The sequence below is a fragment of the Triticum aestivum genome, chromosome 5B (assembly GCF_018294505.1).
Source record: "Triticum aestivum cultivar Chinese Spring chromosome 5B, IWGSC CS RefSeq v2.1, whole genome shotgun sequence".
In the NCBI taxonomy this organism is placed as follows: Eukaryota; Viridiplantae; Streptophyta; class Magnoliopsida; order Poales; family Poaceae; genus Triticum; species Triticum aestivum.
This window is the reverse complement of record NC_057807.1, coordinates 7,086,001-7,110,941: the sequence shown is the minus strand read 5'-3', so window position 1 is coordinate 7,110,941 and position 24,941 is coordinate 7,086,001. Positions and strand designations below refer to the sequence as shown.

The window sequence follows — 24,941 nt, the reverse complement described above, 5'->3', positions numbered from 1 at the left end:
GAACATGATCAATCTCATACATCACATATCATTCATCACATTCTTTTGACCATATCATATCACATAGCAAACCCTGCAAAAACAAGTTAGACGTCCTCTAATTGTTGTTTGCATGTTTTACGTGGCTTCTATGGGTTTCTAGCAAGAACGTTTCTTATCTACGCAAAACCACAACGTGATATGCCAATTGCTATTTATCCTTCATAAGGACCCTTTTCATCGAATCCGTTCCGACTAAAGTGGGAGAGACTGGCACCCGCTAGCCACCTTATGCACCAAGTGCATGTCAGTCGGTGGAACCTGTCTCACGTAAGTGTACGTGTAAGGTCGGTCCGGGCCGCTTCATCCCACAATACCGTCGAAACAAGATTGGACTAGTAACACTAAGAATATTGTACAAAATCAACGCCCACAACTACTTTGTGTTCTACTCGTGCAAAGAATCTACGCAATAGACCTAGCTCATGATGCCACTGTTGGGGAACGTAGCAGAAATTCAAAAAATTTCCTACGTGTCACCAAGATCTATCTATGGAGAAACCAGCAACGAGGGGAAGGAGAGTGCATCTACATACCCTTGTAGATCGCTAAGCGGAAGCGTTCAAGAGAATGGGGTCGAAGGAGTCGTACACGTCTTGATCCAAATCACCGGAGATCCTAGTGCCGAACGGACGGCACCTCCGCGTTCAACAAAGGTACAGCCCGGCGACCTCTCCCATGCCTTGATACAGCAAGGAGAGAGGGAGAGGTTGAGGAAGACTCCATCCAGCAGCAGCACAACGGTGTGGTGGTGGTGGAGGAGCGTGGCAATCCTGCAGGGCTTCGCCAAGCACCGCATGAGAGGAGGAGAAAGACAGGTAGGGCTGCGCCAACAGGAGAAGAACTTCGTGTGTTGGGCTGCCCCTTTGCCTCCACTATATATAGGGGGAGAGGGGGGCTGCGCCCCCACCTAGGGTTCCACCCTAGGGGCGGCGGCCAGCCCAAAATCCCATTTGGGGGGCGGCCAAGGGGGGGAGAGGGGAAACTTGCCCCCCAAGTTAGGTGGGTGCGCCCCCTCCCCAAACCCTAGGCGCCTTGGGCCCTTGTGGGGGGGCGCACCAGCCCACCTGGGGCTGGTCCCCTCCCACACTTGGCCCATGCAGCCCTCCGGGGCCGGTGGCCCCCACTTGGTGGACCCCCGGGACCCTCCCGGTGGTCCCGGTACATTACCGATAAAACCTGAAACTTTTCCGGTGACCAAAACAGGACTTCCCATATATAAATCTTTACCTCCGGACCATTCCGGAACTCCTCGTGACGTCCGGGATCTCATCCGGGACTCCGAACAACATTAGATAACCACATACAAACTTCCTTTATAACCCTAGCGTCATCGAACCTTAAGTGTGTAGACCCTACGGGTTCGGGAACCATGCAGACATGACCGAGACGTTTTCCGGTCAATAACCAACAGCGGGATCTGGATACCCATGTTGGCTCCCACATGTTCCACGATGATCTCATCAGATGAACCACGATGTCGAGGATTCAATCAATCCCGTATTCAATTCCCTTTGTCTAGCGGTATTTTACTTGCCCGAGAATCGATCGTCGGTGTGCCGATACCTTGTTCAATCTCGTTACCGGCAAGTCTCTTTACTCGTTACATAACACATCATCCCGTGATCAACCCCTTGGTCACATTGTGCACATTATGATGATGTCCTACCGAGTGGGCCCAGAGATACCTCTCCGTTTACACGGAGTGACAAATCCCAGTCCCGATTCGTGCCAACCCAACAGACACTTCCTGAGATACCCGCAGTGCACCTTTATAGCCACCCAGTTACGTTGTGACGTTTGGTACACCCAAAGCATTCCTACGGTATCCGGGAGTTGCACAATCTCATGGTCTAAGGAAATGATACTTGACATTAGAAAAGCTTTAGTATACGAACTACACGATCTTTGTGCAAGGCTTAGGATTGGGTCTTGTCCATCACATAATTCTCCTAATGATGTGATCCCGTAATCAATGACATCCAATGTCCATGGTCAGGAAACCGTAACCATCTATTGATCAACGAGCTAGTCAATCAGAGGCTTACTAGGGACATGGTGTTGTCTATGTACCCACACATGTATCTGAGTTTCCTATCAATACAATTATAGCATGGATAATAGAAGATTATCATGAACAAGGAAATATAATAATAATAACTAATTTATTATTGCTTCTAGGGAATATTTCCAACACCGGGACCTCAGCAGCAGCCATCACTGTCACCACATCCATAGCCTCTCCGGACAATTCCGGTGCCTGCCCGGAGGTAACTACTCCCGTGGATGCCGTCGGTTCCACAACGACCGGCAGCAGATGCTGGCGGTAGTGATTTCTCCCACCGCGACCACCATGATGACCACAGTATCCACCTCTGCGACGATGATCAGGGCCAGATGCCCCCTTGACAAAGCCCCAGGAGGACCAAGAAACAGCCGTTTAGTCGTTCCATCGCTCCGCCATGCATAGCCACGCCCGCCGCTAGACGACGACGAGCCTCGATGATGCCCCTCACCATATGCATTAATGCCGTTGTCGCCCCATTAACCCTGAGGTGGTCCGTTAGTGGCACTAGGGCCACCATCGCGCACTTGTTGCGGTGGAGCACTATTTGGCATTGGTCTAGCGCGCTTCTGTGCCGGCCTAGCAGCAACATGGGGAGGCGGCGCCCGAGGCTGTTGTTCCTGCCCGAGAAGCTAATTTGTAGTAGGTGCAACAAATCTTCAAAACTCATGTGCAAATGGAAGATTTAATGGAGGATAGCACTCAGTGGAAATGTAAATGGAGAGCATCCTCTTTGTTTGAAGAATTCCTAGAGGGAGTCCCAATTTGGAAAAATGATAGCTTTTGTTGTTTATTGAGAAAAGTTACTTCGGCAATACGTGCACAAGCTTCAGAATTGTGCCTTGTGGAACTGCATTCTTGGCCACTACATACATGCATACATTGGACTTTACCTGCAAGTGCTAAAAAATCCTGGTTCAATTCTTGGCTAGTGTTGCTAGCGTTTGGAGAGATTTGTGTATTTCAAGCCTTGTCTGACTACCATGTTACTGGAATTCTAGTGCTAACCAAGCTCATCTGCCTAGCACCTGCAGATGATACAGGATATGGTGCGCCGCTTCCAGTTGAGGCCCTGGTTATCATTGTTTGCTTCGTGCCACTCCAAGTTGAAGTTCTCATGGATGTTACTTCACTCTATGCACCCTTTTTTAACAAAAGAAGAGTCACACCGCTAGGTAAAGAAGGAAAGGAATTAGTTATTGGAGTACCTCAGACCATTGTTCACTATCACTTGCCACTACAGATAGTGTTTCCTAAGGTAACAAGTTCTGCTACTAGCCTATGTGATCCAAGAATCTCTCATGTGCATGACCAGAGTACTCTTCAACTGGTTGTTTCTCACTTACTCTACCCTCATGTTAGTTGATCGAGCGAAAAGGAAAGAAAGGTTACATGTCTATGATCCCAAGCCTGGTTTACTCTGTTGCTCTCCTCTCGCTGTTTGTGCTAGTGAATGCCAAACCAACTTGATTTGAGGAGAAATAGTCTCTGTTATTTGGTCTTTTCACAACTATGAGTACAAGGGTGCAATATTTGATGGACACTTGCTCTTAGCACTTGAGTTCTATAGAGATGGTTCAGCTGGGTACTTCTACTCTCAGTTCATCATTTTCCTTCACACCAGTAAAATTGAGAGTCATCCACAACCTTAAGGGACTATAGGAACTGCAATCATGTTGTTGCAACATCTCCAACCCGTTATACGACTGCTTGTTTCTTTGTTGTCCTGCCTGCAGGCAAAGGATAAGGTGCAGCTCTGCATAGGCCAACATGTTCCTCCTAGTGGTGCACCCCTAATGAACCTAATCCTTTGAGCTCGTGTTCTTCCCCCATTGTTGACCTTCTTCGAGCTTGCTAACTCTCAATCCCTCCAATGATTCTTGCTAGTTCTTGAGGGAAAAGAGAGAGGAGATCTAGATCCACGTTTCCACCAATCACTTTCTCCTCTAAGTGAGGGGAACCCCTTGGATCTAGATCTTGGAGTTCTTCGTGTTCTTGTTTCGTTCTTCCTCTCATTTTCCTCCCTAGCATTAGTTGCTTTGGTGGGATATGGGAGAGAAGGACTTGGGCACTCCGTGTGCCCTTGCCATTGCATTTGGTGCATCGGTTTGAGTTCTCCACGTGATACGTGGAAGTTACAAGTTGAGGAGCTTATTAGTCTTGGGTGCTTGGTGCCCTTGAGCTTGTTCCTCTTGGGTGCTTGGGCGCCCTAGACGGTTGGTGGTGTTCGGAGCTCAATGATTGTGGTGTAAAGCTCCGGACAAGCGTTGGGGTCTCCAATTAGGTTGTGGAGATCGCCCCGAGCAATTTGACGGGTACCGGTGACCGCCCCCATGGGTTGGCAAAGTGTACGGGTTCGGTGACCGCCCCCAAGGGTCGCCATTTGTACGGGTTCGGTGACCGCCCTCAAGGGTCCCTTAGTGGAATCACGACATCTTGCATTGTGCGAGGGCATGAGGAGATTACGGTGGCCCTAGTGGCTTCTTGGGGAGCATTGTGCCTCCACACCGCTCCAAACGGAGATTAGCATCCGCAAGGGTGTGAACTTCGGGATACATCCTCGTCTCCGCGTGCCTCGGTTATCTCTTACCCGAGCCCTTTACTTATGCACTTTACTTTGTGATAGCCATATTGTTCTTTGTCATATATCTTGGTATCACATAGTTGCTTATATTGCTTAGCATAAGTTGTTGGTGCACATAGGTGAGCCTAGTTGTTTTAGGTTTTGTGCTTCACAAATTAACCGCTAGGTTTATTCCGCATTTGTTCAAGCCTAAACCGTAATTATTTTAAAGCGCCTATTCACCCCCCTCTAGGTGACATCCACGATCTTTCAATTGGTATCAGAGCCTCGTCTCTCTTTAGTAGGCTTTACCGCCTAGAGAGTATAGATGTCGACTAGGGGATTAGGATTCTCTGACACTATTAGTTTCGATGGCACAAATTTTGATGTTTGGGTAATTCGCATGCTTAATCTCTTTAGGGTCATGGATCCAAATTTAGAGCGAATTGTAGATATGGGTTTTTTCTCCTCCAAAGGATCCCCAAAGATTATCTTTAGAGGATGAGGAAAACTCTTATCTCAATGCTCAAGCTTCTAATGTGCTTTTCGATGCTTTGAGCAATGTAGTTATATTTCAACTCATGCCGTTCTGAGATGCTCATGAGTTGTGGATGAAGCTTCAAGATAAATATGATGTGTCCAAGATTTGTGGGGATGATTGTTCTCCCTCCACCTCCGGTCGTATAGTCTTCTCAACTTCTTCTACTTCACCTACATGTGGTTTGCCACAAGGTAATGATATGGTGAGTAGTGTTGGTCATTGCAATGATGATAGTATGCTTATTGTGGATGATCCTTCATCACTATATTATTGCAATGCTCCTTCTTTGGGATTTAACACTTCGAGCACTCCAAATGTTTCACATGCTTGTTTTGATAGTCCTTGCATATCATGTATAAATTGCTTGACTAAATCTCATGATGATATGCTTGCTATGTCTTGTTGCCATGATAAAAATGCATCTATTTCCTCGAATTGTTGTGCTAACAATGTAGAGGAAACCCAACACTCCATGGAACAAGATGTGGTGTTTAATGGTGCCTCAAGGGATCCTACATCATCATCTATTGCTTTTTGCCTTATGGCTAAGGCATCAAAGGTATATCCTACTTTGTACCCCAATATGTCTCTTGATGATGATGTTGATGCTAATGATGATGAGGATAATGATGAAGAGAATGATAATGTTGCCTCCTTAAAAACTAAGGGGGAAATGATTTTTAAAGCTCTTCATAAAAATAAAATTGCTCGTTCCAACTTCATGGAAATTATGTCCATTGCCATTGAGGGCAAGAAATATATTGAGGAGTTGGAATCTCATCTAGAGGAGCATGAGGTCACCATTGAGAAAATGGAAGCTCATGGGCGTGATTACGCAAATGAGATCACGGAGCTATCTCAAGCTCTTGAACATGAACAAACCACCTCCGAATCTCTTGAGGAGACTTTTGCTCTAGAATTATCTAGAGTGAGGGAATCTCATGATAGAGCTCTTGAGGTGGCCAACGATTTCAAAACTAAAAATGCTAAGCTTGAAGTTTCTCATGCTAGACTCCTTGAGGATTTTGAGCACCTCGAAAATGGCTCAAGGGTCATCAAGGGTGAGCTCATCAAACTCACCGAGTCTCATGCCCAACTTGAAGCTTCTTATTTAAAAGAGCTTGCCAAGTTGCCTTCTCCTCTTGTTGTTAATGATGATGCTTGTGCTACTAATTCTATTACTTGTGAAGCATCCATTTTGAAGGAGAATGTTGAGCTACGGGCTCAACTTGAGGTGCTATCTAGCAATTATGGGAAATTGGAAGAAAGTCATGAAAAGCTCTCAAGCTCTCATGATGATCTTCTAGTATCCCATAGTGTGCTAAAGATAGCTCATGAGGCCATGATTGCTAAGGTAACATCTAGTGAGCCTCATGTGGATACTAGCACTACTTCTAGTCAAAATAGTATATTGCCATGTGCTAGTCCTTGTAATTCATCTACTCACAATGTTGGTACATCTTGTGATGAATTGCTTTCCTTGCCTTGTTGCTCTAACGATGAAGCTTATACTTCCTCTAGTACTTGTGTTGAGACTAACCATGTAGAGGAAATCAAAGAGCTCAAGGCCCAAGTCACTTCTTTGAAGAAAGACTTGGAAAAGTGTCATGAAGGGAAGGCCACACTCAACAATATCTTGAGTGTGCAAAAATCCCCCAATGACAAAGGTGGACTTGGATTCAACTCCAACAAGAAGAAGAAGTCCAAGTTGAACAAGAAGAAGGGCCAAGAACAAGTCAAGAATTCGGCCAAGATTGTTTGCTTCAAGTGCAAAGTCGAAGGGCATCATGTTAGATCTTGCCCATTGAAGAAGAAGGCCATTAGTGTCAAGCAACAAGGGAAGAGGGCACAAGTTCAATCTCATGCTCAACATCAAGTTGAAGAAAGGCCTCTTCCCAAGAAGACTCAAGTTAATGCTTCTCAAATTGAGAAATCAAGTGAGAAGAAAGTGAAGAGTAGACGTTGCTACTTATGTCGTGAGAAAGGTCACGTCGCTTCTTCATGCACTAGTGGTAACTTATCCAACCCAATTATTATTGATGATATCTATTCTCTTGGTAAGGATAAGGTTGGCAATGTGTTTGCCAAGTTTGTTGGTACTCAAAGTGGTGTCAAGCAAAGAACCATTTGGGTAGCCAAACCTATTGTGACTAACCTCTTAGGACCCAACTTGGTTGGGGACCAACAAGCTCAAACTTGATCAATAGGTGTTGTTGGAGGGCATTGGAGACTTGGCTACATTATGAAGAATTAAGGGGACTTCATCATTCTCTTTGTCTCAAGCCAAGTCAATTGGATTATCAAGTTTCTATCTTATATCCAATGTGCCTCCTTGCGGTAACTTGTACTTAAATTGTTTACCTTGAAAGTTACTTGCCCCCTTGCATGTTTTGGTTTTGTTCCTTGCATGTGTTTGTATATGTTGCGCTTCCAACTTGCTTATCTTGAGCAATCAAGTATGTGTGTGTTGGTTTGCACATCATGTACGTGTGCGTCGTGCGTTGAGCCTTTTTGCTTCCTGTTTGTATCCTAGTTGGCTCGTGTGAGAGATCAATGGAACATCCCATTTTGGGGGAGTGATGTGCTTTGTGCACCTCACAATCCTATAAATGTGTGTACATGAGGAATACCATCTAGTATTGATATTACAAGATTATCTAGTCGCTAGGTGGTATATCTCTCATGAGAAATTCAAATTCTAAAAATTCCATTGATTATCTCGTGTTGGATCCTCTTATTGCCTCTTGTTAAGTTCTTATTGGTATCACATTATGGGGGAGTAATATGCTAAGTGCATATTACAAGCCTAGAAAATGTGTACATTTGAGATATTGTCACCTAGAATTGATATTGTAAATTATCTTGTTCCTAGGTGGCATGTTAGCTCTACAAGTTGCAATTTGCTTTTGTTTGGAGTGAAGATGATGTCGGATATCCTTGCTATCTACCACCGGGAATTATTTCCAAATACTTCTTGTCTTTTGACAATTGGTAATCACTTATGTGTGGTAGAATTTAATTGATCATCTTTACATTGGCTTTTGTTTATTTGCCTTTTTCTCTTGCCAAGGTTTGTGTCAACTCCCGTTGTCTTCCCTACCACTTGTGGATCTTGTTTATTTCTTGTTCTTGTCTAGTGTTTTCTAGATATAGTGAAAGTGGTGATCCCACCTTGTGCATTTTGTATTCAAATGCAAATCCTATATAATGCACAACTCGTGGGGGAGCTATCCTATTTTCTTTAGAACACTCTTCTTGTGATCCTTATCAAGTGTGTTTTGGTGGAAGGCAAGCCATTTCTTTTTGGTACTTTGTGCCATCATGAAACTTTGTTGAGAGCCTGGTTTGTTTGGAACCATCCTCTCTTTGGGAGTTTGACATCTTTAGTTTAGTGTGTATCAATGGATATCTCATTCCTTGATGTATCTTTAATGATATCTTCCAAGTGATGATTTCTCCATTTGGTATCCTTTTCACTTGGCATTTCTTTGTTTTTGGTTTCGGGTTTTGAAAGTCTTGAGCATGCATGTTTACTTCATGTATTTCATTTGGCATGCTTTCTTTCTTTGACTCAATATATAGGGGAAACTCCACCTAGTCTCAATTTGGATGAGATGTGCATGAAATTCATTTTCATATCTATATGCACATATTTATGTGGAGTTTGTCCTATGTATTGGTGTTTCTAACTATTTGGTCCCGATGAGTTTGGGTACCGTTTAGTTTGTGTTGTTCTTCTAGGAACATTTGGAGATGCATTGGATGCTCGGCTCACTCACAAGGAAGGTGTTGTCACCATGTGCATATTGGAGTCAAGCTAGGATGATCAATGAACTACTATCTACCTTCAATTGGTATCTACTACATCCTTCCAATGATATCTCGGTAACAAATATCTATTCATGCTTTCCCCTCTTGCATTCAACCTTGTGTAGGTTGTATCTTGGCATGATATTCATTTCATATCTTGTGATACTTGTTTCCTTTCTCAAAGCATCCCAAAGATGATCTCTGTTGCTAGTTGTGATGCCCTTGATGGATGTGTGTGTGGACTTCATTTATATACAATAAGACCATATCTAGCCAAGTGCTATGCTTTCAAGCAAATATCTTATTGGTATATTTATGACTTCCTTGTGGATATCTTGTTCCTTCGTGCTGTAACTATTTCGGGTGTACATCCTTCGTTGTAGATATATATATCATCATGATTTCGTCTACATAGAACCTTATACACTTGAGAGAAATTACATCTCTAGTTGATATCCTTTCTTTCACGTCCACCTTGTCTTTCTTATGTTATTTTTTTGGTGGCTCCGTGAAAGCTTGTGCCTTGAGTGTGTGTCCTCTATCGTTTCATCTTGATGCACTCTTGTGTGGTGAAGGTTATTTTCCTCTTGCTTATCTTTACGAGGTTTTTTCCATCTTAATTGGTATCCCTCGTCTTGATGAGCCTCCCCTCGTCTATCTTCACCATGGGTTGTCACAAGCATAGGTTCTCTTTTGCTTATTAGTAAGCTTGTGAACCCTTTCGCCAGTTGTGTGTGGGAATGATAGGCCTTGCACCGTGTGCCTCATTCTTTCAAGACTATGTTGATGCTCAATGCTCATCCTAATTTTATTCTTCTCAAGTGCTTCTCCATGACTCACACACACCATTTTGGTTGAGCCTATTCTTAAGTTGCCTCTTTTACATGTTGCTCAACCATATGCTTGTTGCAAGCGCTAGGCTTTGTTTCCTATAGGCTCACTTGCACTGGATGTAAGTTTCTATTGATTTTGGGGGAGCTATGATCCTATTTTGTGCACTTTGTATTCAAATACAAAAATTCTTATGTGTGCACAAATCATGGGGAGCTTCTCCAGTTTCTTTAGAACACTCCTCATCTCATATCATAATATCCTTCATTCATGTGGCTCATAGGATCTTTGGTCTAGTTGGTTCAATTGATATCCTTTGATTGCTTGCTTCAATTGGTATCTTTTGATTGCTTGATTGCTTGTTTCTCTCTTTGTTATGTCTTTGTGGCATATCATTCTTTTGCAATCTTTGGGCCTCAATATAGTTTGTGTTCCTCCAAGTATTTACCGTTGGATATGTTTATTGCATTCCACTCTCTTGTTGAGAAATACACAATTTATGGATGACCACAATTTATATTGGCCTTCTTAGTTTTTCACCCATTTTGGCAATCGATGCCAATGGGGGAGAAGTTTCAGAGAGTTTTGTGGAGAAGTTTAGAGAGTTATCTCCTCTTGCTTTGGTTTTGTTCCTAAGCATTTGCATCTCATTCTCATGCATCATTGGTTGTTGCATTGCATGGTGATGCATAACTCCTTGTATAAACTCTCTTGAAAGTGATTGTCATCAATTACCAAAATGGGGGAGATTGAAAGAACATGCGGTGCCCCCATGTTTGGTTTTGGTAATTGATGACAATCTCTATGGACTAATGGTTGTCTTGAGTTATATTTGAAGGATTTGTCCATAGGTTTTTCTTGAAGTCCATGTGTTGGTTTCAAGGAGTTTATGAGTTGACCAATGTGCTATTAAGGAATTATCCAAAGATTGGTCATGTGAGTGTTGAGCTTATTGCAAGCATGTCTTGAAGAAGAAGGTTGTGTGATCATTCATGTTTACCTTCAAGACATCATCCAAATGAAGAGAGTTGCAAAGATTCAAGGTTGATCAAGACTAAGTCAAGAGTGAATCAAGTTGATCAACTCACAAAGCGTAGAAGATGTACCGAGAGGGATCAAGTGATCCCATGGTATGGTAAGCATTGTCCATTGCACTTTATGTACTAACCCATGGTCTATGTGAGAGTTGTATGTGGGGTTAGGTACGTATCCATGGGCTTGCGTCAAGAGGAAGATATCATACAACCCATGGAAAGGATGACATCAAGTGGTGATCGTCATCAAGATTGCCGTGTGCAAGTTCAAGTGGAGCATCACAAAGAGATCAAGTTCTTGAATCTTGCCATCCATTGTGGTGTCAATGGACTTGTGAAGATGTGCCGAAGAGTGGCTCACCCATAGTGAACTATGGGGGAGCAATAATCTAGTCTTCATCGAGCCAACGCAATCAAGAAAGGTGGTCCAACTTGAGGGAGTCAAGATCGTCTTCATCTAGCTCAAGTGGACCATGTGCAAGGCAAAGGTTTTCCCTTGATAGGTTTTCTATTTTACCGGTCTTGTGGTGGTAGTTGGGAGACCGAGTTATAGGATCGTTTGCCGTACTATCAAGGGGGGGCTCTCAAGTTGGTAGCTTGATCGTATCATTAGTAGAGAGATCAAACCATTGCATGATTGCATCATGTTTCTTGGTTCTTGTTTGGTTATCTTTGTGAGTCTTAGAGCTTATGGTCATCTTGATGACAAGCTTGAGTTCATCGAAAACGGAGTTCACATGCGTCTTCTATGATGTTTTCGTTGTTGGAGGTTTTACCGGTCTTATCCGATGAAGGGTTTTCACCATTTTCTTATGGGACTTTTCTCATTTGCTTATTCTTGACAGTTATATCAATATTTTGTTAGCCCTTGTCGTTAGCTTTCCAACAAACTTGGTTTCGTTGAATTCGGAGTCCGTTTGCAAAAGTTGTGGCTGTTTTGGTAAAGGCTGCAGCGGTACTACCGCGTCTAGAGCGGATGTAATTTTTTACTACCGCTCGAGAGCGGTACTACCGCGGCTCCTGAGCGGTAGTACCGCTCCAGAGCAGTACTACCGTGGCTCCTAAGCGGTAGTACCGCTGCGGACCAAAAACTTGTGTTTTCTCTCTCGTTGGGCTGTTTTGACCGTGCTAAGCGGTAGTACCGCTCCTCCAAGCGGTAGTACCGCTTGTGCACGACCTAAGCACATAACGGTTGGATTCGGGAGGTCCTATAAAAGGGGGTCTTCTTCCCCAATGAACCTAATCCTTTTAGCTCGTGTTCTTCCCCCATTGTTGACCTTCTTCGAGCTTGCTAACTCTCAATCCCTCCATGATTCTTGCTAGTTCTTGAGGGAAAAGAGAGAGGAGATCTAGATCCACGTTTCCACCAATCACTTTCTCCTCTAAGTGAGGGGAACCCCTTGGATCTAGATCTTGGAGTTCTTCGTGTTCTTCTTTCGTTCTTCCTCTCATTTTCCTCCCTAGCATTAGTTGCTTTGGTGGGATTTGGGAGAGAAGGACTTGGGCACTCCGTGTGCCCTTGCCATTGCATTTGGTGCATCGGTTTGAGTTCTCCACGGTGATACGTGGAAGTGAAGTTGAGAAGCTTATTACTCTTGGGTGCTTGGTGCCCTTGAGCTTGTTCCTCTTGGGTGCTTGGGCGCCCTAGACGGTTGGTGGTGTTCGGAGCTCAATCATTGTGGTGTAAAGCTCCGGGCAAGCGTCGGGGTCTCCAATTAGGTTGTGGAGATCGCCCCGAGCAATTTGACGGGTACCGGTGACCGCCCCCAAGGGTTGCCAAAGTGTACGGGTTCGGTGACCGCCCCCAAGGGTCGCCATTTGTACGGGTTCGGTGACCGCCCTCAAGGGTCCCTTAGTGGAATCACGGCATCTTGCATTGTGCGAGGGCGTGAGGAGATTACGGTGGCCCTAGTGGCTTCTTGGGGAGCATTGTGCCTCCACACCACTCCAAACGGAGATTAGCATCCGCAAGGGTGTGAACTTCGGGATACATCGTCGTCTCTGCGTGCCTCGGTTATCTCTTACCCGAGCCCTTTACTTATGCACTTTACTTTGTGATAGCCATATTGTTCTTTGTCATATATCTTGGTATCACATAGTTGCTTATATTGCTTAGCATAAGTTGTTGGTGCACATAGGTGAGCCTAGTTGTTTTAGGTTTTGTGCTTGACAAATTAACCGCTAGGTTTATTCCGCATTTGTTCAAGCCTAAACCGTAATTATTTTAAAACGCCTATTCACCCCCCCCCTCTAGGCGACATCCACGATCTTTCAACCGAATTTATCAGAATTAATTGGCCTCCGTATGACATGAGCTTGCCCTTCCAGCAACTCAGTTTCTTTTCAAATTGGTCCTCAATGCACTTCCATTCTCTGTTTGTCATCTTACGATGGTGGATTGGTATTCCTAAGTATGTGAAAGGTAAATCCCCCAAATCACATCCAAACAATTGCCTATATGTCTCTTGTTCGTCATTGGCTCTACCAAAGCAGAACAACTCGCTTTTGTGAAAGTTAATCTTTAACCCGATCAATTATTTAAATAAGTATAACACCAGCTTCATATTTCTCGCTTTGGCCAAGTCATGCTCCATAAAGATGATTGTATCATCAGCGTACTGAAGGATGGACACACCTCCATCAACGAGATGAGGTACCAAGCCACCCACTGGACTAGCCTCCTTAGCCCTTCCTATCATAATTGCCAACATATGTACTACAATGTTGAATAGAATAGGGGACATCGGATCCCCTTGTCTCAGGCCCTTATGTGTCTGGAAATAATGACCTATCTCGTCATTCACTTTAATTCCAACAGTCCCTTTTTGCGTATATGATTCAACCTGACGGCGCCAGGCTTCATCAAAACCTTTCATACGCAATGCCTATTGTAGGAATGGCCATTTTACTTTATCATACGCTTTCTTGAAATCTACCTTAAAAACAACTCCATCCAATTTTTTCGAGTGAACTTCATGGAGCGTTTCATGAAGAACCACCACCCCTTCTAGGATGTTTCTGTCCGGCATGAAAGCAGTTTGGGAATGCTGCACCACAAAATGCAAAATCTGTGTGAGCCGATTAGTCCCAACCTTGGTGAAAATTTTGAAACTAACGTTGAGCAGGCAGATCGGCCTGAACTGCTCGATTCTCACCGCCTCCGTTTTCTTAGGAAGAAGTGTTATTGTTCCAAAATTTAAGTGAAATAACTGAAGCTATCCAGAGAAAAGATCATGGAACATTGGTAGCAAATCCCCCTTAATAATATGCCAACACTTTTTGTAAAACTCCGCCGGGAATCCATCAGGCCCGGGAGCCTTATTGTTTTTCATCTGCGCTATAGCATCAAACACCTCCTTCTCCGAGAACGGGGCAACCAAAATATCATTATCATTAGCAGTTAGTTGAGGCACATCCTCAATCCTGGACTCATCGAGGGACACATAACTATCCTCCGGAGGTCCAAATAACTGCTTATAATACTCGATTATGTAAAGTTTCAGGTTGTCCTGTCCTACAATAGTTCCTTCATCTTGTTCAAGCTGAAAGATTCTCTTCTTTCTGTGCTTGCCATTAGCAATCAAGTGGAAGAATTGAGTGTTTGCGTCCCACTGGACCACTTTGCGGACCTTAGCCCGCAACGCCCACTTCAATTCTTCTTCGCGGAGAAGTACTTTCAACCTCATCACCGCATCTAGTTTAGCCTGGAGCTCTACGGCTTGCAAAATTGTGGATTCGGCTTTTATATCTAGGGACTGAATCAGAGAAAGGAGCCTTTCCTTTTCAACCTTATCAATCCCACTAAGGTGTTTAGCCCATCCCCGTAGGAAACTTCTCAAATGCCTAATCTTATTCTGCCAACACTCGACAGAAGTCGTACCTCCTGCATCCTTAGCCCATTCCCTGGCAATCAGATCCAAGAAACCTTCTCGTTCAAACAATGCCAGCTCAAAAGAAAAGGTGTTTTTGTTTCCCACGTGGTTTGGCTCACCTGAGTCCACGAATAAAGGTGTGTGATCCGAGATTCCGCGCGAGAGAGCCTGAACCATCACGAGAGGAAACGTCTGTTCCCACTCGACACTCGCGGGGACTCGATCAAGCGTCTCATACGTTGGGTTAGGCAAAGCATTAGCCCAGGTAAATTTTCTACCGGAAAGCTCTATCTCTCTCAGATCCAAGCTTTCAATAATGGTATTGAACATAAATGACCATCTGCCGTCAAAATTATCATTATTCTTCTCCTCTCTCCTCCTAATGATGTTGAAGTCACCCCAACTAAAATTGGGAGCTGCTCGGATCCGCAAATTCGAACAAGGTCCGCCAAAAACTCCGGTTTAAGCTCGGGTTGCGCGGCACCATAAACCGCCACCAGAGCCCAGTTAAACCCATCAGCTTTGGACCTGACCCGAAACTTAACCGCGAAGTCACACATCACTACACTTCGGACTTCCAGTGAATCGCAATTCACTCCAAGCAAGATCCCACCCGATCTTCCTTGCGGAGGAAGGCAATGCCAATCAAAATTGACACCGCTCGATAAAGTGTTGAGAAACTGGGGCGCAAAATTAGCCCTACCATTTTCCGAGAGAGCAATAAAATCTATTCTATGCTCAAGAGACGCCTCAGCAAGAAACCTTCTTTTAGCCAAGTCCTTCAGACCTCTGCTATTCCAAAAGATTCCTTTCATATTTCATCATGAAATTTTTTGGTAGTCCGAATCCGAGCACTCCTACGAACCGCAGAAACGAGATAAATCTTCTGCTTCCACTTACGTTTGGGTTTACTTTTGTCCTCCATCCGGTCCTCATAACCGGGCTCGGTGGGTCTAGCAACTGCATCCTCTAGAGTTACATCCTCTTCCTCAGACTCAGGAGTGGATGGTGCAAGATCCCCACAAAGATTATCGAGCACTCTGACCCCCAACGCATCAATCTCTGCATCATTCATGGGTTTTACCGCTGCGATGTTTCGAATTGTTTCTAAAGCGTGTTCCGCTTCCAAATCTAGGAGATCATTAACCGAGTTGGAAATTTCACTATTATTACTCCCTAGAGAAACTTCTAATTGGTTGGCATTATTAATAATCTCCTCATTAGAAAAATGCAATATAGAATTAGACACGTTGACAGACATACCAGTAGTGACCTCAATGTCACGAAGCTTGGCCACCCTCATAGCGCACCTCTGCTACATGTCATCAACCTCCGGGTGCTCCTAGATACGAGAACTCATCCGTCGCCCCACAGAAACTGGGTCAGGGATCCCACCAAAGGCAATGACCTCCTCCCGAGTAATACCTCGCGCTGAAGGGTCAGCCAAAGTTACCGGAGGAGGCGGCGGTGGGCTCCCAAGCCCCACGGACGAGTGCGTCAACCCGAAGCCCTGGGCCGTCGGTAAGCCAGGAGAGGGAAGTGCGGGGGCCGCCTGCCCGAGCACTCCCCCCGCCCCAACCCTCAGGCCAGAAGGCGCAACCGTCCTGACTGCCGAAGGAGAAGGGGGGGATCGAGGCCACCTGCCCCAGACCCCCACCCTGCGCCACCGGAGATGTGGCCTCTCTAGCCGCCACCGGGGAAGAGGGAACCGAGGCCACATGCCCCGGACCGCCTCCCCCATGGCCAGCCGTCGTCGGCGTCGCCGGCGTCAGGATAGAAGGAGAAGAAGTTTAGGCCACCTGCCCCGGACTCCCTCCCCCAGACCCAACCTCCGAAGCAAACGTCATCTCCCGGAACGCGACCGCTGGGAGAGCGGGGGAAAGAGAAGCCACCTGAGGCTCCACCTCCCCTCCCCCATCCAAGGCCGTCGCTGAGGGCGTCCTCACCAATCCTCCACCGAAGGGCCTATCAGCAGCATCAAACTCCAACACCAGAAGCGTGCGCTCAAACACATCATCAGATTCCACCCGGTCGCTCCAGAGTCTGGGAGGGGCAGAAGTTGGCTCAAACGACCCAAACCGCAGAGAACTCATAGGCACCGAGGAATCTGGTGCCGGCTCTACCCCGGGCCCGTCCCCGGGCAACTGCGCAACAGGTCCCGAACCGTTGGACACCTCTCGTCCAGCCTCATCAGTCGGTGCCCCTTTAGCACCCGCGCTGTCATCACCCTCATGCATATCCACATCAGTCCCATTGATCGCCTCAGCGAACAGATCTGCATACTACTACCATATGAGCCGGGTGGATTGTCTCTTCGGCTTTACAAGTGTGGCATCTTTCCCGATTCAAGGATGTTCATCATCAGCTTAAGGGCAAGCCGAATTTCAAGGGAGGAAGAGTGTAACACCCCACCTGTGGGCTGTCACCACCGTGTTTATAACCTGGACCTGGGCTTTGACATGGGCCATGGACCAACTTTGTGTGGGTTTGGTAGTAGTAGTATAAGTAATCTGCTTGTAATCCTAACGGAGGCATCCACCAGAAAATGAACCAAGGCAGTCGCCTTCTCCTTCCTCCTGTTCGTCTAGTTTCTCATCTCATGCTTTGCTGATCCCATCCCATACTCCGATTCCTCTGATTCTCATCCCTATTTCTGTTAAATCGTGGTAATCCACCCTATCCTCCCAGTTTGTCGTGCTCTCCATCTTGGGGTCATGACAGTGAGGGCTGGCACTCATGTGCTTGCTAGACATGACGTCCAACATGCGGTGTCGAGGTCCGGGATGCGAGGCTTCGGCTGAAGGCCTACTGCCGATTTTGTTGGCCGCGATGATGACGACGCTAAGTTTTAATGTTGGCTGTTTGTGTAACTCGTTTTTGGATCTGCTTTCTGTTGTTCCATGTTCCTTCTTATGAGCGTCAGATGCTATCTGTTGTATTCCCTGTGATGCATCTCAATCTTGTTTATGGTGCTAAGCGTTGTAGCCGTTGTGTTGCATCTTAATTTTTTTATGAAAATGAAAATCGTTCAGGCCGACTTTTGGTCCCCGTAGCAGCGTGAAATGAAAAAAAACATATTGAAATGATTGGACCGGGTCACTCTGAACCAAAGACAAGGGTGATCAAGTTCCCATTCAAAGATAAGGCTGATCAGCTGCCCTCGGCGTTGAAAGGTTTCGGGCCGACATAGCAAGTGGCCCGATGTTTAAATTATGTGCAAGTTGCAACGGACCACGATCGATGCCAATGTCGACAGACTTGGATTGGAATCTTTCTTGTCATCAAGGCCAACTAGGATCTCCTGTAATTACTAATGATTTTACTGTTAAGCTGGAAGTCAGAAGACGCCTTGCTGCCGCTGCTGCTAAGGCCGGCCGGGACCGGGACGGAGCAGCCGGCGCCGAGGCAGGTGGTGGTGCTGACGGGCCGCAGCGCGGAGGCTGGCATCGGCGGCGCCACCCCCCAAACAGGCATCCGAAGTCTGCTAGAACAGTTTCTAGCCGCAGCCTTCCGCTGGTCCCATCCCTGACCGCACGAACTGGAAGCCTCGTGGGTAAGTCAAAATTTCCTCACGCACTTCCTTTTGATATATTGGAGGACTTGGATCATCAACTCCCCGGAAGAAGTTGGCCACCAACGGCAAGGGATTCATTTGCAGAGTCTCTCTTCCTCTTCCTCCGGGTAAGTTCAGCTGTGTCTGCTTTTGCTTGCTAGTCGCTGCTTCCGGAATTATTCGCCGCTCAAACAGATGGTACCTACCACTCTATTTTAGTGCTACATACATCCATTTGAGCCATGACTAATTCCGGACGGAGGAAGTAGTTTCTTCTACTTCTAGTTTGCCAGGGATTTCATGCTGAAAGTATTTGACAGGTTAGAAATATGTTGCCCAGTTCTTCTGCATATGTATTATATAGTTCTACGCCTGAAAAATTGTAGGTAAATCCAACCGGGTGGTGAAGGGTTTCCTGACAAGTTAAATGGAGACGATTGTTTTATTCCAATTATTTTGTGGGCCAGCACACAAATAGTATTTCCATCGTGATTTTTTTAGGGATGTCCATGAGAATATTGTTAGTATTTGAGAGACCACGACTAAAGTTGGCGAAAATTAAATCTAAAATACATATTGTCTTAATACAGGTTCTCCAAAAAAGGAAAAAAAAACAACATCCAATATGCAGTACTTGTCAGATAAAATGTCCTCGTCCGATCCACAATATATCAAATTATGTTTGTTACAAGCAATCACAGAGGAGTTTTCGGAGAAGATGAAAATTGGTACTGGTGGCTATGGGGAAGTTTACAAGGTAGGTATGGTCAATCATTTATGTTTGTTATACTAACTAATCGTATTATGTTTTCTGTAATTATCATATGGTCAATATGAACAGGGAGAGCTTAATGGGGACGAGATTGCTGTCAAGAAGCTTTTTCCCGTCCAAGGAGTTAATGATGAGTCATTTGATAATGAATTCCGTAACCTTAAGAAGGTTCGGCATAAAAATGTCGTACGGATGATTGGTTACTGCTATGAGACATCACATAGAGATGTTGAATACAAAGGTCAATTAGTTTGGTCTCAAGTAATAAACAGAGCTCTCTGCTTTGAGTATATGAAGGGAGGAAGCCTTGCCAAGCATATTTCTGGTATGATGGTACTCTACCTCAATTCTGCTATGCTACCATTTACCTTGCAATGAAGATATGATTTTGCCATGTTATGTGTATGCCATATATATTTTTCCCTTCTACAGCTGATTCGTGTATCCATAATTGGACGGAGACATACAATATAATTAAGGGGACTTGTGAAGGCCTGCACCACCTTCATAAAGGAGAAAAAAAAGAAGATTTTTCATCTAGACTTAAAGCCAGATAATGTATTGCTGGATGACAAATTGGTGCCCAAAATAGGAGATTTTGGTTTGTCCAGGCTCTTTGGGAGTTCATATACCCACCAAATAAGCACCATGAAAGGAACAATGTAAGTTGGTACCCGGCTCATGTGTAGATAATCCCAGTTTGGTTTATAAATCTTATTTTAGAAGGTTTTGTAACTCTTTTAGTTAACATATGTTTGAACATGTTATCATGCAGTGGGTTCATGCCACAAGAATACATACACAATCGCAAGGTGTCACCAAAGAATGATGTGTTCAGTCTCGGAGTCATAATTTTCCACATGATGGCGGGGGCAAAGGGTTATGGCGATTATTGGGACGCACGTCGTCGCCCGAATTTTTCTCCAAAAATTCAACAAGAGTTTATGGAGAGTGTAAGATAGTTTATTTGTCATTTTTACGTTTTAAGGGGTTGTTGTTCCTTATCTCTGTTTTTCATGCGATTGGTAGATGCACAATATATGTTGCAACTTGACAGGTACAAATATACTGGAGGAAAAAGATGCAGGCAACTGAAGATTATAGATGGGACGAAACCGATCTACTAGGAGTAACGAAATGTGTTGATATGGCAATGCGTTGTGTGGAGGACGACAGAGACAATAGACCTTCTACAGAGGACATTATCAGTGAGCTCAAGGAACTAGACTCAAAGATAGACGAGATGTTAAAGAAAGATCCTAAACCTCTTACAGGCCAGCTGGTACAATATATATTCATACTCATATATGTGGATCCAGCAATGTATAGTTTCTGAACACTAGCTAGTTAACACGTTGAACTTTTGCCTTTGTAGAAGAAGAGGCACAAGCACCATGCCGACGAATTGGAAGTGGTGGATCAGAACAGAAGTTTCAATGATTTGAGAAGAGATATTGTGGTGGACCCTTGCCTAGAGCTCCGCTTCCCCTTCCAGCCAAAGAAGGACATATCGTGCTGCCTGCAGCTCACCAACAAGGCAGCGGCCAGCTTTGTTGCCTTCAGTATAAACACCAACGTAAACAAGTACCGCTCACTGCCAAACAAAGGGATTTTAGCTCCATGTTCTAAGTGCTACATCACCCTAACCTTGCGAGCGCAGCAGGAGTCACTGCCAAATATGCAGTGTGTTGATGTGTTGGTTGTGCAGGGCATAAGAGTGAGCGAGAACTTCACGTCTGATGAAATCACTCAAGACTTCCTGGCAAATGCCGGCGCTCTGGATGAGGTGATGTTGCCCATTGTCTATGTTGCATTGGACCACCATCCTCTCTCTCAATAGACAGACAGAGGATTGTAAGAGAAACTTTTGATCTGTTCTATCAAATAGAAGGTGATATCCATAACGAAAATCCATCTCTGCACTATCTGCACCTGCGCTTACGGAAAAAACCAAAATAAATACTAGAAAAATTCAAAACATTTCAATTTTTTTGTGGGGTAGACAATTTGATGCGTGAGGCCCGCTCCAAATTTCAAGTCATTTGGACGTTTGATCAGCTCTCAGCAAAAAGACAAATTGGGGGTCTGTAAAAATGTTCACTGTTCAGGTACTGTTTTGAACCGATTTGTCTTTTTTGCTGAGAGCTGCTCAAATGTCCAAATGACTTGAAATTTGGAGCGGGCCTCACACATGAAATTGTCTACCACAATTTTTTTTTGGAATTTGTTGAATTTGTTTTGAATCTTTTACGAATTTTTTTCTAACCGGGTGCAGATGAGCCTGGGCACCGAAACGCCCTACTCCATAACGAAAATCCATCTCTGCACTAGGACTATGTACGGCTTGGACGTTGATCTTCCTGAAATCAAAAAAATTCTTCACCAATATGCATGTTCAACTTCACAACTTTGATAAAGTTTAAGCACCATTCTGTTTTGTTAAAACCAGTCTCAACATTGAATCCTCAGGTGCATGTATGTTCCAGACAAAATGAACCGATGAAAAATGTTTCCAGCATATTTTGTTTTGCAACATGTCAAATTGTACACGAACAAGAGACATGATAAAATGAAGTGGGTGCAATGTTTCCATCATGTTTTGCAAGCTCCTAAAACATTTGGTCATAATCGAAGGCACAAAGTTTCAGATTTTTTTCGTTTTTATTTGCTATGTTTCCGATGGTGGGTGCAACGTCCCTGGGAGTAGAAAAACCACACTCTTCTGCACCACACCATCTTCATTTCATTTAAATATTTTTGGTTTTTATTTGCTGTACTTTACTTGTCAATAATCTAGGAGATTTAAGTCTTTGAGGCTAGCAGAATATTTAGAAAACTGGAATGTTTATAGAATTCATCCTTCTGCATATATGTATATATATAAATCCATGAAGCAGTACTGCAGTAGACAGGATATATGGAAACAAAAGCAAAAGTATGCAATCTATCCAAAAATGAATCTCAAATGATTGACTTACGACGACATGACAGCAGATTTTGCTGAGCTTCTTCTGCTCTGAGTGTACGAATGAACACAAACACCTATCAGTTCAGCTCAGCTGCCACCAACATCTTTCAGATTCAGTCTGAGGATCGTCCGATCCGTAACAGAGGGGAGGCCTCTGATGCCGGCGAAACCAAGAGAAGCTTGGCGGCAGTGTGATTCGGATTCCTCACCCCCAGATGAAAGATGGGGCCAGCCGCCCTCGATCGCCCTCGTCGCTGGCAGAGCTCTGCCGGCCCCTCGGCCTGATCTGCTCTGCGACGAACGTGAACCTGGGCCTCCACCACATAGCAACAGTTTGTTTGTCCCTCGATCTGGACCAAGTGCGTTGTTTCTGGCCCATGCACAAGTGCATATCTAGCACAAAGACATTAACAAACAATTTTTTTCAGAAAAATATCACGTAAGAATCATGATCACCAAAAATATATCAAAAACAACAATAACAAAACTTTTCAATCCCAAACAAGTTGGGGATAGGCTAAAGCAAACAAAATTCTACAGAATAGTACGAGGAAATAAGCGTAATAGGAGTGACTAGAGAAGGGTGTAATGTTTGTCTACGACCATTGAATGGATAAGTATGAAATTGAATTTTTTTAAAGATAAAGGTAAGAAAAAAAGGATCTCAAACTACCAATTCCATATGTTGTTGATTCATCTCCATGACCAATCGACCCCCAATCTATTCTCTTCCCTTACCAGCACGTCCCTGTCATTACAACACGAGTGCATCTCCCTAGTCAATTCCCACGCTTACCACCAGCATAATGTTGTTGCATGTCCCCTTGCCCACCTCTATGCTAGGACTTTGTTGCAGAGCGTATGGAATCGTTCTATGAGGGATGGGCCGTGTTGTGAGGAAGGGCCTCCCAGTTGTGTTGCGCTGCATATTGGGGACTGAAGCCGTGGCTAATGACATGCTATATGTTATTGGACTTCCTCTCATCTTTTTTTGTCGAGTTCATCTAGGGATGTGGCTTTCCTCTCATTCCATGGACTTCATCCCTGAGCCTTAGGGTTGTTAAGTTACATTTTTTTAATTTAAACAATTTTATATGCTAAAAAGTACTATTAGACTCGTATTTCAAAGAATTTTTAGTGGTATTTTTAGTGGTATTTAGTTGTATGAATTTGCTTCTGCTAGCATCCAACACCTGAATCTGCTACATATAACGACTAAAATGATTTGCCTTTAAATTGACAAGGAACAGAAGTTGTCGAATCTGCTGGAAGGCGAATAAAGTGTACAGAAAATAGAAGGAAACAAATTACATTCACACATCATGATTCAACCTTGAGGACAAGGAAAAGAAGTTGGTGAGTGCGACAAGAGTAAGCCAATTATTGTGCCAATCACGGACCAAACAATATTTCTCTTTACAAGATGACATGCTCTGTTATTGCCTGCAATCATGTTCCCACCATACTACGAGTAGTATTCTTCTTACTGCTAGCGCAGCATGCATAATTTCCAGTTAAGAAATGCACAAAATTGGCTGCATCTATAAGAGCGACGGGCTGCAAACCGCGGTTGGTAAACCAAATACACGGTTTGGATAATTTATGCCGACGTGACTCAGCCTTAGCTTTGAATTGGAACTCTGCTTTGGCTTCTCTCTGTTTGTCACGACCTGAGATGGAATTCCAACAGCGGCAAGAAGCCAATTACTATTAAGCAACCGCGGACCAAACGATATACATTTCTTATTGCAAGATAACTTAAATTTTGCCATGGTGACAGCCTTAGCGTTGAGTAGTAACCATGCTTTAAATTTCACTTGGAGTGTGCGGGAATGCTGATTGGCTGGTACAACTTTTGACTAGGAACAACTAGACATGTCTGGACAGAGCTCAACTATTTCAAAATGTTTCACCCACCTGAGCTCCAGCATATCGAGGACTCATACATGTTCTCATTAGGAGCCCTAACTATATGTGTTTGTACAGGACCTAGACAAACATCTCAGGATGTACACATGCCCTGAGATAAAAGTCCCCCTCCTCCTCTCCTTCTCCTTTTCCACAGGGCTACGCAACAACTGAGACCTAGCTAGCCCTAGCTCCTCTCTAGCTCTCTCTCGCTCTCGCTGCTATGCTCGAACGACACGAGAAAGAAGAAGACAGGAGGAGGAAGAAGGACACGGGGGACACGGCGAGAGTTTCTGGCGCACGAACGCCACCGCATGAACGGTCCTTTTCCCGAGCAACAAACTCGACTCCCTGCTGTTACAACGAGCCCTGCAGGTGCTCTAAAACCCTGGACTGGCGCTGGGCACGACCCGCACGCCTCCCCCCCTCCCCAGCCAGGCCACGACCTGGCCCGCTCTGCCCGTGCCCACGATGCGCCTGGGTCGCGCCGAGCCCGCGCTAGTCCTGACGTGATCAACACCGCCCTGCTCGCCAACGGTTTCCTACATCTACGGTGCTCCTACTGCACGCACACACACGCACACCTACGCACCACACACACATACCTACGCACGCACACGCCACGGAACTGATGCGTCCGACACGGTCAGCACGCGGCCACACACACGCTCACTGCGTTCTGATCGCCGCCGCGGCTTAGAGCAAGTACAAATGTACAATAGAGCTGAGTCAGCGGGCTATAAGGAATAAACTAGTATATTTCTGCTTAGTTGGAGAAAAAAGAAGAGGAGAGAGAAGGTAAGCGGGCTCTTCGTGAAGAGCCAACTCTAGCACATGCTCCTAGGCACTTTGTGAGAATGAAAGATGGGCCACATAATAAAAAAGTAGTACACTCTTTTGATCTATTATTGTATATGTTGGCTATAAGATGTGCTCTAGATGACATGGCACTGGCTTATAGTCAGCAGCTGGCTGTACTGTTAGA

General features: G+C 44.8%; 1 pseudogene; it reads left to right on the top strand.

Moving 5' to 3' along the window:
• Positions 1-17,302: 17,302 nt before the first annotated feature.
• LOC123110074 (putative receptor-like protein kinase At4g00960) lies at positions 17,303-20,990 on the top strand (annotated as a pseudogene).
• The last annotated feature ends 3,951 nt before the right edge of the window (positions 20,991-24,941 follow it).